The following is a 10,186-nucleotide window of genomic DNA, read 5'->3' as shown; positions in this document are numbered from 1 at the left end:
CAAAAAATTTCAAATCACAATGGCAAGCTTAAATTATTGCACAATAGAGGCAAAGGAGACTGCACAGTAAGAAATAGTTCTAAAATCTCACACCAAAATAACAGAAATTAAGTTCATCAGTGGAGTGGCTACGGAAGAAAATATTACCATTAATGCACTAATGTTCTCTCTGGATAACCTTTAAAATAATAAGTGTAACTGTCTGTTGAATTTAACATTAGTTTCATCTGCAAATTAAATAGTTAAAAATATAATATTATTTGATTAATGACGGATACTATAAACCCATCTTATCCACAGATTCCTGATGCACTATAGATTTATTGCAAGGCATTTATGAATTCTTTTTTATTTTTTATTTTATTTTATTTATTTTAAATTTTATTTTTTGGTTATTCAATTACAGTTGTCTCATTTTTCCCCCATTGCTCCCCTCTCCCAACCCATCCCTTCTCCCACAATTATATCCCTCCCCGTTGTCCATGTCCATGAGTCATTCATATACGTTCCTTGACTAGACCCTTCCCTTACTTATCCCCCTTCTCTCCCTCCCCCCTCTCCCCTACTGACTATTATTCTAGTCTTTGCCTATTTAGTTCGTTTGTTTGTGTTGCTCTTTAGTTTCCTGTATTGGGTGATGTCATATGGTATTTTGCTTTCTTTGCCTGGCTTATTTCACTAAGCATAATTCTCTCTAATTCCATCCATGTTGTCGCAAATGGCAGGAGTTCCTTCTTTCTCTCTGCTGCATAGTATTCCATTGTGTAAACGTACCACAGTTTTTTGATCCACTCATCGACAGATGGGCACCTAGGCTGTTTCCAGCACTTAGCTATTGTAAACAGGGCTGCTATGAACATAGGGGTGCATAAGTTCTCTTGAATTAGGGTTTCAGGATTTTTCGGGTATAATCCTAGCAGTGGAATCACTGGTTCAAATGGCAGTTCCATTTTTAGTTTTTTGAGGAAATTCCATACTGTTTTCCACAGTGGCTGCACCAGTCTGCATTCCCACCAACAGTGCACTAGGGTTCCTGTTTCTCCACATCCTCGCCAGCACTTGTTGTTTGTTGATTTGTTGATGATGGCCATTCTGACAGGTGTAAGGTGGTATCTCATTGTGGTTTTTACCTGCATCTCTCTGATGGCCAATGATGTTGAGCATTTTTTCATGTGCCTATGGACCTTCTGTATGTCCTCTTCGGAGAAGTGTTTGTTCAGGTCCTTTGCCCATTTTTTAATTGGGTTGTTTGTTTTCTTGATATTGAGTTGTATAAGCTCTTTATATATTTTGGAGATCAGTCCCCTGTCTGTGATATCATTGGCAAATATGTTTTCCCATATGGTTGGTTTCCTTTTCATCTTGCTGATGTTTTCTTTTGCTGAGCAGAAACTTTTTAGTTTGATGTAGTCCCATTTGTTTATTTTTTCCTTTATTTCTCTTGCAAGGCATTTATGAATTCTTATGTCCACCATATTTTGTAGACTAAATAAGTTACATATATGTGTATTTATTGCTATTTTTTCTAAGATAGCTAGTGTTTAGAATTTAGCTGAGTTAATTCATGATATTGCTGCCTCTGGATTCATTTTTTTTGGCCAAGTGACCTGCAGGAAACTTAACCTGATTCTAGTTCCCTCATGGAAGCTCATGCCCTAGATAGTAACTTTCAGAGTCACAAGCAAATATAAGTTCTGGATATGAGTTTCACAACAGCCCTTGTGATCAATAGTCTCTCCTGCCTCCCTTAGATAAGACATCCTGGGTAGAGAAGGTTGTTTACCAAAACCCAGCTCTTTTGGTTTATTGACAAATCTGGCCCTAGCTCAGGAATCCCAAAGCTCTCTATCCTCAGAACCTTAACAGAGACATAAGCCCCAGGAGCTACCTCTCTCTCTCTTCATTCTGTCTTGATATCCCCATGTGGCCCCTTTAGGTGTACCATGTACTTCCTCCAGGACCTGTGAGTAATAAACTTCTCTACTTCGATCTCTCTTGAGGTTTGTTACTGAACTGAAACTCACCATCTGGCACCCTATGCTCCACCTAATGAATCCTGACTTAACAAAGTCATAATAGCTAGTCATTACTGTGTTTAAGACACGAGTTCAATAAACTTGTCTGGCAAAGTCTGTGTCCCAGATTCCATGGGATCCCTTACATTTCCAGCCTCTAATGCAGGTGGGTGACTGCTATGTGACTAGGTTTATCAAATGAACCTTAAAATGGAAGGACACTGGTTGCTTCAGGCCACATCCAGGCAGTTAGGAGCCTTGATACCTACTCCATTCCTTATTCCCTGTCCTGTAATGACCTTAGAGTTCATGTCTTCTAAAAAGCATAAGCATTAAGATGTAGAAGGTTCACCTGACCCATACTGGTCTCTATATAAATGAGAAAATAACCATCTTCTGTCAGGCAGGAGAGGTTTCAGGTTTGTCTGTTGCAACAGCTAGTGAAATATGCCAGTCACAAAACACAAATACCCTATGATTCCACTTACATGAGGAACCTAGAGTACTCAGATTCAGAGAGAGAGAAAGTAGCATAGTGGTTGCCAGGGGCTGAGGGCAGAAGGGAATGGGGAGATGTTATTTAATGGGTATAGTTCCATTTTTACAAGATAAAATAGAGTTCTGGAGATTAGATGTACAACAATATGTGTACTTAATATTATTGAACTGTACACTAAAAATAATTAAGATGGTAAATTTTATGTTATGTATATTTTAGCACAATTAAAAATATAAATAAAGAAAGGAAAATTAAGGTATTAGAGTAGAAATGCATTCTGTTTTTGTTTTTACAAAATCTTGTGAAGACAAAGCTTCAGTTGCAAAGAACTGCAAGGTGATCCCCTCAAAAGGCTTCCAAAAGAGTTCTGAACCCTGGCCATAGAATGGGAATAAGAATAAAAAAGCTTTACCCAAAATGACTGTCTAGGTTCATTCGATGTCCGAAGGGAAGAGTGCTTTCTGGCCAAATATTTAATTTTTGAAAATCACAATGTCCTTTAGTGAGTTAAAAACTCAGAAATCTTAAAGAGAAAGAAAAATTCCTTTCAATTTGTGTGAGTCAGTCTTTCTAAGTCATTTAGCTAATGAGTTTTAAAATATATATTTGCATAATGTTTATTACTATCTGATATAAATATATATCTCCACAATACTCTTTTTAAAATGCTGGAGTAACATCTCTAAAATGTCATGTTTAACTATTATTTTTGTTTACAAAATGTTTCATTTTTTCAACACATATTTAGAATTATGTCTTGAAAAGCAATCTGTCATGATCAGGCCTAATCCAGCATCATAGTAGTAGAGTTAAGGTTGTTCCTGGCAGAAAATACATGTGTTTAAAACACATATAAAAACACACCTGGGCACACACATACATAAACAGCCAACATTTGATTGTGTACTTGTTATGAGCCAGATGCTATGCAAATGTATTACATGTATTTTACCTCAGTTAATCACCACAACGGCCCTATGACAAAATGTTATTACTACCAGGATTTTAAGTTGAGCAAACTGAGACTCCAATAGGTTAAGAAATTTGTCCAAGGTCACATGATTAGCAAATGGGAATAACTCAATTTAAACCAGAGCTATGAGACTCCAGCATCAAGTCCTAAACCATTATTTTATATAGAGCAGTTTTCTATGTGTATTGATTTGAACCTATCAGGTACTCCATTCTATTTTTTTAAATTCTGCTCATCAAAAGAGAAAACAGAAACAAATAGCAAAAAAACAAAGACATAACTGACAATATATATATTTTTTAAAAACCAGTGGCCATTCAAGTTTCCTTAAACTATAATTTTTATTAAAATTTTAAAATGTTTATTTCCTTTTTATAGTGTAGTGACAATATAGATTATTGGGTTTTTTTTTCAAATATATTTTTCTTGGTTTATATGCATATTAAGTCTTTCTAATTACAAGAACATTATTTTATAGTAACACTTTTTTCTTTTTTTATTGTTGTTTTATTACAGTTGTCCCAGTTTTCCCCCCGCTACTCTCTCCTGCCTCCCTCCCCACTCCCACAGTCAATCACCACCCTGTTGTCCGTGTCCATGGGTCATTTGTACTTGTTCCTTGACTAGGACTTTTCCCTTGTTTCCACCCTATTCCCCCTCACCTCTCCCCTCTGTTCACTATCAGTGTGTTCCTTGTCTCCATGCTTCTGGTTCTGTTTTGCTTGTTTGCTTGTTTTGCTCATTAGGTTCCTCTTTAGGTAAATAATACAATATTTGTCTTTTGCGGCCTGGTTTACTTCACTAAGCATAATACTCTCTAGTTCCATCCATGTTATCGCAAAAGGTAGGAGTTTCTTCTTTCCTTCTGCTGTGTGGTATGCCATTGTGTAAACATACCAGTTTTTTGATCCACTCACCCACTGATGGGCACTTAGGCTGTTTCCAGCACTCAGCTATTGTAAATAGCACTGCTACGAACATTGGGGTGCATAAGTTCTTTTTAATTAGTGTTTCAAGATTCTTTGGGTATGATCCCAGCAGTGGAATCGCTGGATAAAAAGGCAGTTCAATTTTTAGTTTTTTTTAGGAAATTCTGTAATTCTCAATAGTGGTTATACCAGCCTGCATTTCCATGTATAGTAACATTTTTAATAAAGAACTAGATCACCTCAGAATTATTTCAGGATAAAATTTGTCTAACATTTGTATTTTTAAATATGTGGTTTTCAGTTCTGAATTACAGACAATGTAGCACAAGATATATTCTTTTTTACAATTTTTATTAAATTTATTGAGGTAACATTGATTAAAAAATTACATAGGTTTCAGTTATTTCGGAGAGGGAGCTTCCGGCCAAGATGGAGTCCTAGACAGACATGCTGGGTCTCTCTACACACCTAAGAAGGAATACAACTACCTCAAAACTAGAGACAACCAGAAGTTCCAGAAAATCAAGCTGCATGGAAGTCCAACAAACAAAGATATAAAGAAGAAATATTCATCCAGATAGGTAGAAGGGGCGGAGCCGGGGTGGAGAGGACGTGGTGTGGAGGCAGCGGCAGCAGCAGCAGCAGCAGTAGCAGCAGGCCAGCAGAAAGTGCAGTCACATGTTTTAAAAAGTAGGGAAGGACACCTAGGGAGCATTTCTAGCTCCTGACCAGACCACGCAGCTCACAGTCCTGCACTGGGGAAAATCAAGCCTCATTGCTTCTGACTGTGCAAACCAGTGGGGTTGGGGTGGAGGCAGAAACTGCCAGTCTCAGCAGAGTCCACTTGTTTAAAGGGCCCCCACAGTCCTAGAACATCCACAAACACACCCACTCTGGGAACAACAGCCAGGGCAACAACTAGAGAGGCACCGGCCCCATACAGGAGTGGGAGGAAGTGCCTGGAAAAGATACAAGTGCTGAGCAAGCAGCATTGTTCCCTCTTGGATCTCTCCACCACATACAGTGCCACAGCGTAGTGAAAATGGGTCACCCTATACTGACAAATACCTAAGGCTCCGCCCCTTACAATGTAACAGGAGCGACAGCTCTACCTAAGACACAGAGGCAAACAAACACAGGAGCCTGTCAAGATGAGACAGAGAAGTATCGCCCAAAAAGGGAAATGGTTCAAGGTTCCAGTGGGAGAACTAAGTGATGAGAAGATAGACAAAATAACAGATGAGGAGATAGCTAACCTAACAGATGCAGAATACAAAACACTGGTGATGAAGATGCCACAGGCTTGACAGATATGCTTGAGTATGGAAAATGCATAAGGGAAGAATTGAAGGCTATGCTAAGAAAAACAAAGGAAAATCCACACAAAACCAATGGTGAAGGGAAGGAAACTGGGGTTCAAATCAATGATTTGGAACACAAGGAACTAAAAAACAGTCAACCAGTACAGAATGAGGAAACAAGAATTGAAAAAAAAATGAGGAGAGGCTTAGGAATCTCTGGGACAAATTTAAACGTGCCAACATCTGAATCATAGGGGTGCCAGAAGGAGAAGAGGAAGAGCAAGAAATTGAAAGCTATGTGAAAAAATAATGAAGGGAAACTCCCCGAATTTGGCAAAGGAAATAGACATACAAGTCCAGAAAGCACAGAGAGTCCCAAACAAGCTAGACCCAAAGAGGACCACACCAAAACACATCGTAATTAAAATGCCAAAGATGAAAGATACAAAGAAAATCTTAAAAGCAGCAATAGAAAAACAGAGTTACCTACAAAGGGATGCCTATAAGACTATCAGCTGACTTCCGGCCAAGATGGAGGCTTAGATTACCATGCTCAGTCTCCCTCTACAACTAGAAAGGAATACAACTATCTCAAAACAAAAGATAACTAGAAATTCCAGAAAATAAAACTACACAGAAGCCCAACATATGAAGTTATAAACCAATGGTGCTCATATGTTGAAGTTATAAACCAGCGGTGCTTGTCCGGAAGGGAAGGAGGTGCGAAATCGGAACCGGAACGGAAAGGCTGGGCAGCGCTGTTTGCGGTAGCAGCGGGGACAGCAGCAAGGGGAGCAATCCTGGCTGCAGTCAAGCCCAGGCAGCTCACGACCCAAACGCTGGGAAAGGCAGCCCCCCCCAATGCCTTGGACGGTGAGGCCCAGAGGGCAGGAGGATGGATCCTGGTCTCTCAGCAGAGAATAATGGCAGGAATCCATCTTGGACCCCCGCCCCCACTCAAAGCGCCAAAGCGTGGCAAAAAAGGTTTCGGATCACCACCGGTTGCTGGGTAGTGACAAGTACATGGGGCTCTGCCCCCTACAGCCTACCCAGAAAGCAAAGCAAAACACAAATCTGTCAAAATGAGGCAGACAGCTATAGAAATCCCAGTGATGCAGCTCACCAGGCAGCAGATGAAGAATCTGACAGACGAACAAATAATAAGCCTTTCAGAGGCTCAATTCAGAGCTATAGTTATTAGATGGCATACAGAATTAACAAAATATTTGGAACAAGACCGGGAAGGATTGAAAGCCACTCATACTGAAATGAACGAAAACACATATGAGACAAGTGGAAATAAAACCCAGAGATCAAATCAACAAACCGGAACATACGGAGGGAACAAAAAGTCAACCAGTGCGGAAAGAGAAAACAAAGAGTAAGAAAAGTGAGGAGAAGATCAGAAACCTCTGAGAAACTATAAGAGATTAAACACACAGATTATAGGATTGCCAGATGGCGAAGAAGAAGAATTAGAAATTGAAAAATTAAGTGAAAATATAATAAAGCAGAACTTCCCGAACTTGGGGGAGGAAATAGACTTACAGGTCCAGGAAGCACAGAGTTCCAGAAAAACTGAACCCAGGGAGAACCACTCCAAGACACATTATAATCAAATTGTCAAAAATTAAAGATAAAGAGAGAATCTTAAAAGCAGCAAGAGAGAAGAAAAGCATCATGTACAAAGGGGTCCCAATTAGACTATCAGCTGACTTCTCAAGGGAGACCCTGCAGGCAAGAAGGAACTGGCAAGAAATATTCAAAGTAATGAAAATCCAAAACCTACAGCCATGAATACTCCATCCAGTGAAGCTCTCATTCAGAATAGAAGGGCAGAGAAAATGCTTCCAGGACAAAGTAAAACTGAAGGAGTTCATTAGATCCAAACCACTGTTATATGAGATGTTAAAGGAACTGGTTTAGGAAAAGGAGGATCAGAACTATGAACATTAAAATAAAAACTGCATCACAAGAACCAACAACAGAAGCTAGGGAATCAAAACAAAGGCAAATTAAATAGGCAACGCGAGTGAAAAAAGAACTATAGGTATGAGGGACATACTGGGGAGAGGTCAGTAGGGAGGGGGAAGGGGGAGAGGGAGGGAGATGGTATAGGAATTAAGAAGCATAGTAGGAGGGAATGGAATAGACAGGAAGAGGTTGAGAAGAACTATATGCACAACCAATGGACATGGACTAAAAGTGGGGGACAACTGGAGGGGGTCACCGGGTGGAGGAGAGCAGAGGGAAGGGAAATTGGGACAGCTGTAACAGTATAATCAATAAAACATATTTTTTAAAAAGAGACTATCAGCTGATTTCTCAAAAGAAACTTTGCAGGCAAGTAGGGACTGGCAAGGAGTATTCAATGTCATGAAAAGCAAGAACCTACAACCAAGATTACTATATCCAGCAAAGCTATCATTTAGAGTGGAAGGGGAGATGAAGTGCTTCCCAGACAAGGTAAAGGTAAGAGTTCATTATCACCAAGTCATTATTATATGAAATGTTAAAAGGATTTATTTAAGAAAAAGATCAAAACTATGAACACTAAAATGACAACAAACTCACAACTCAACAACTTAATCTAAAAAATAAAAACAAAATCCAACAAAGCAAACCAGAATAGGAACAGAATCATAGGTATAGAAATCATTTGGAGGGTTATCAGCTGGAAGGGGGAAGGGGGAGAAATGGGGAAATGGTGCAGGGATTAAGAGGCATAATTGGTTGGTACAAAACAGACAGGGGGAAGTTAAGAATAATATAGAAAAGGGTGAAGCCAGAGAATGTATATGTATGACCCATGGACATGAACTAAGGGGGGTGGGATTGCTGGGGGAGGGGAAGTACTGGGCAGAGGGGAGCAAAGGGTGAAAAATTGGGACTACTGTAACAACATAATCAATAAAATATACTTCAAAAAATTATATAGGTTTCAAGTGTGTAATTCTGTATGGATTAAATGTTGAAGACAAATAATAGAATTTTTTTTAAGAGTCCTGTTTATACATATGATATGAAATGGAAGTGCACTGGGTTAAGGGGAAGCTAAGAATTGGGAGACAGTTTCTAGTCCTGCTTCTGTCTGTATATAACTGGCCCTTATCTTGACAACATTCATCAACTTTTGAATGCTTCAGTTTCCTTATTTGAAGTATGTGGAGAGAGGCCAAACTATCTGGTCTCTAAGGTCTTTTCCAAAGACACAAACTTTATAGCAATTCTCCAAAATACTTAGTGGAAGAACAGGGGAGAGGAGTTTCTACAACAAGATGGAAAAGATATTCAGTTTAAATTTGATACAAATCAACTTGCTAAACTTAGACAAGCTACCCCCTTGTTGCTCTGTGGGTGCACCATTTATTTTATTTTAATAAAATCTTATATACACAGATGAATACAAGGACAGAGCAGCTCTCTAAGGAGAAGGCAGTAAAGATTAGTGGAAGTTCATTTTGCTGTTACCTCTTTACTGTTGTGCTATTAATGCCTAAAATTCAGCTAAAAAAGCAATTCTCTCTTCATCCAATTCCTGTCTCCTCTCTGGCTAGCCTCTAGGATGTGGATAAACTTTCCCATCCTTGAAGAGGAAGGAAGGAAGGAAGGATGGAAGGAAGGAAGGAAGGAAGGAAGGAAGGAAGGAAGGAAGGATGGAAGGAAGGAAGGAAGGAAGGAAGGACGAAAAAGGGAAGGAGGAGGGGAGGGAGGAAAGGGGGAAGGGAGGGAAGGAAAAGAAAGGGAAGGAAAAGGAAGGGAAGGGAAAGGAAAGGACGGGAAGGGAAAGGAGAGGAAGGGAAGGGAAAGGAGAGGAGAAGCGAGGAGAGGAGAGGAGGGGAGAGGAGAGGAGAGGAAAGGAAAGGAACGGGGAAAAGAATGAAGAAATAGGACTCAGAAGGAAACACAGGTAGCTGACCTCTTGTTTCTGAGTTTTGTCTATTAGAGTCATTATGAATAGTAGAGAAGCAATAGAAGAGATATATGTTTTCTCTGTCACCTCTGTATTTGTCCCACTGATGTTAATGGGAGTAAGAGGAAGTAAGAAAAAATAACTGTTAAGATAGGTCATACCCTTATGCTATCACAAAGATTTCTAACACAGGAAACAAAAAGAAAAACAGGATAAACATTCTGTGAGACCCAAAGTAACAGGTATTACATAAGAGTGTAAGCAGCCAGCTTAAGTTTCTGGTCCCAGATGTCTTGATAAATTAAGAGAGGGAGAGAGGGGGAGAGAGAAACAAGGTCTAATTCACGTAGCCTTGGCTGCAAAAATTCTCATTGTTGCATATAAGTAATTCTCATGGGGTAGACAAATGTTTCTTTCCATAGGCTCCTTTACTCTCAAAATGTCATTGCAAAATTAGTCCTGTTTATTGTTTTCCCATCTCTTCCCACCTCTTTCCATAGCTCTGTATTAAATATTCAACTGGTAACTCTTTTCTCCCAAGTTTCTAAGTACAAGG

The sequence above is a fragment of the Furipterus horrens genome, unplaced genomic scaffold, assembly GCF_987537825.1.
Source record: "Furipterus horrens unplaced genomic scaffold, mFurHor1.1.pri manual_scaffold_3, whole genome shotgun sequence".
In the NCBI taxonomy this organism is placed as follows: domain Eukaryota; kingdom Metazoa; phylum Chordata; class Mammalia; order Chiroptera; family Furipteridae; genus Furipterus; species Furipterus horrens.
The sequence above is the reverse complement of the archived record's forward strand: the minus strand, read 5'-3'. Positions refer to the sequence as shown.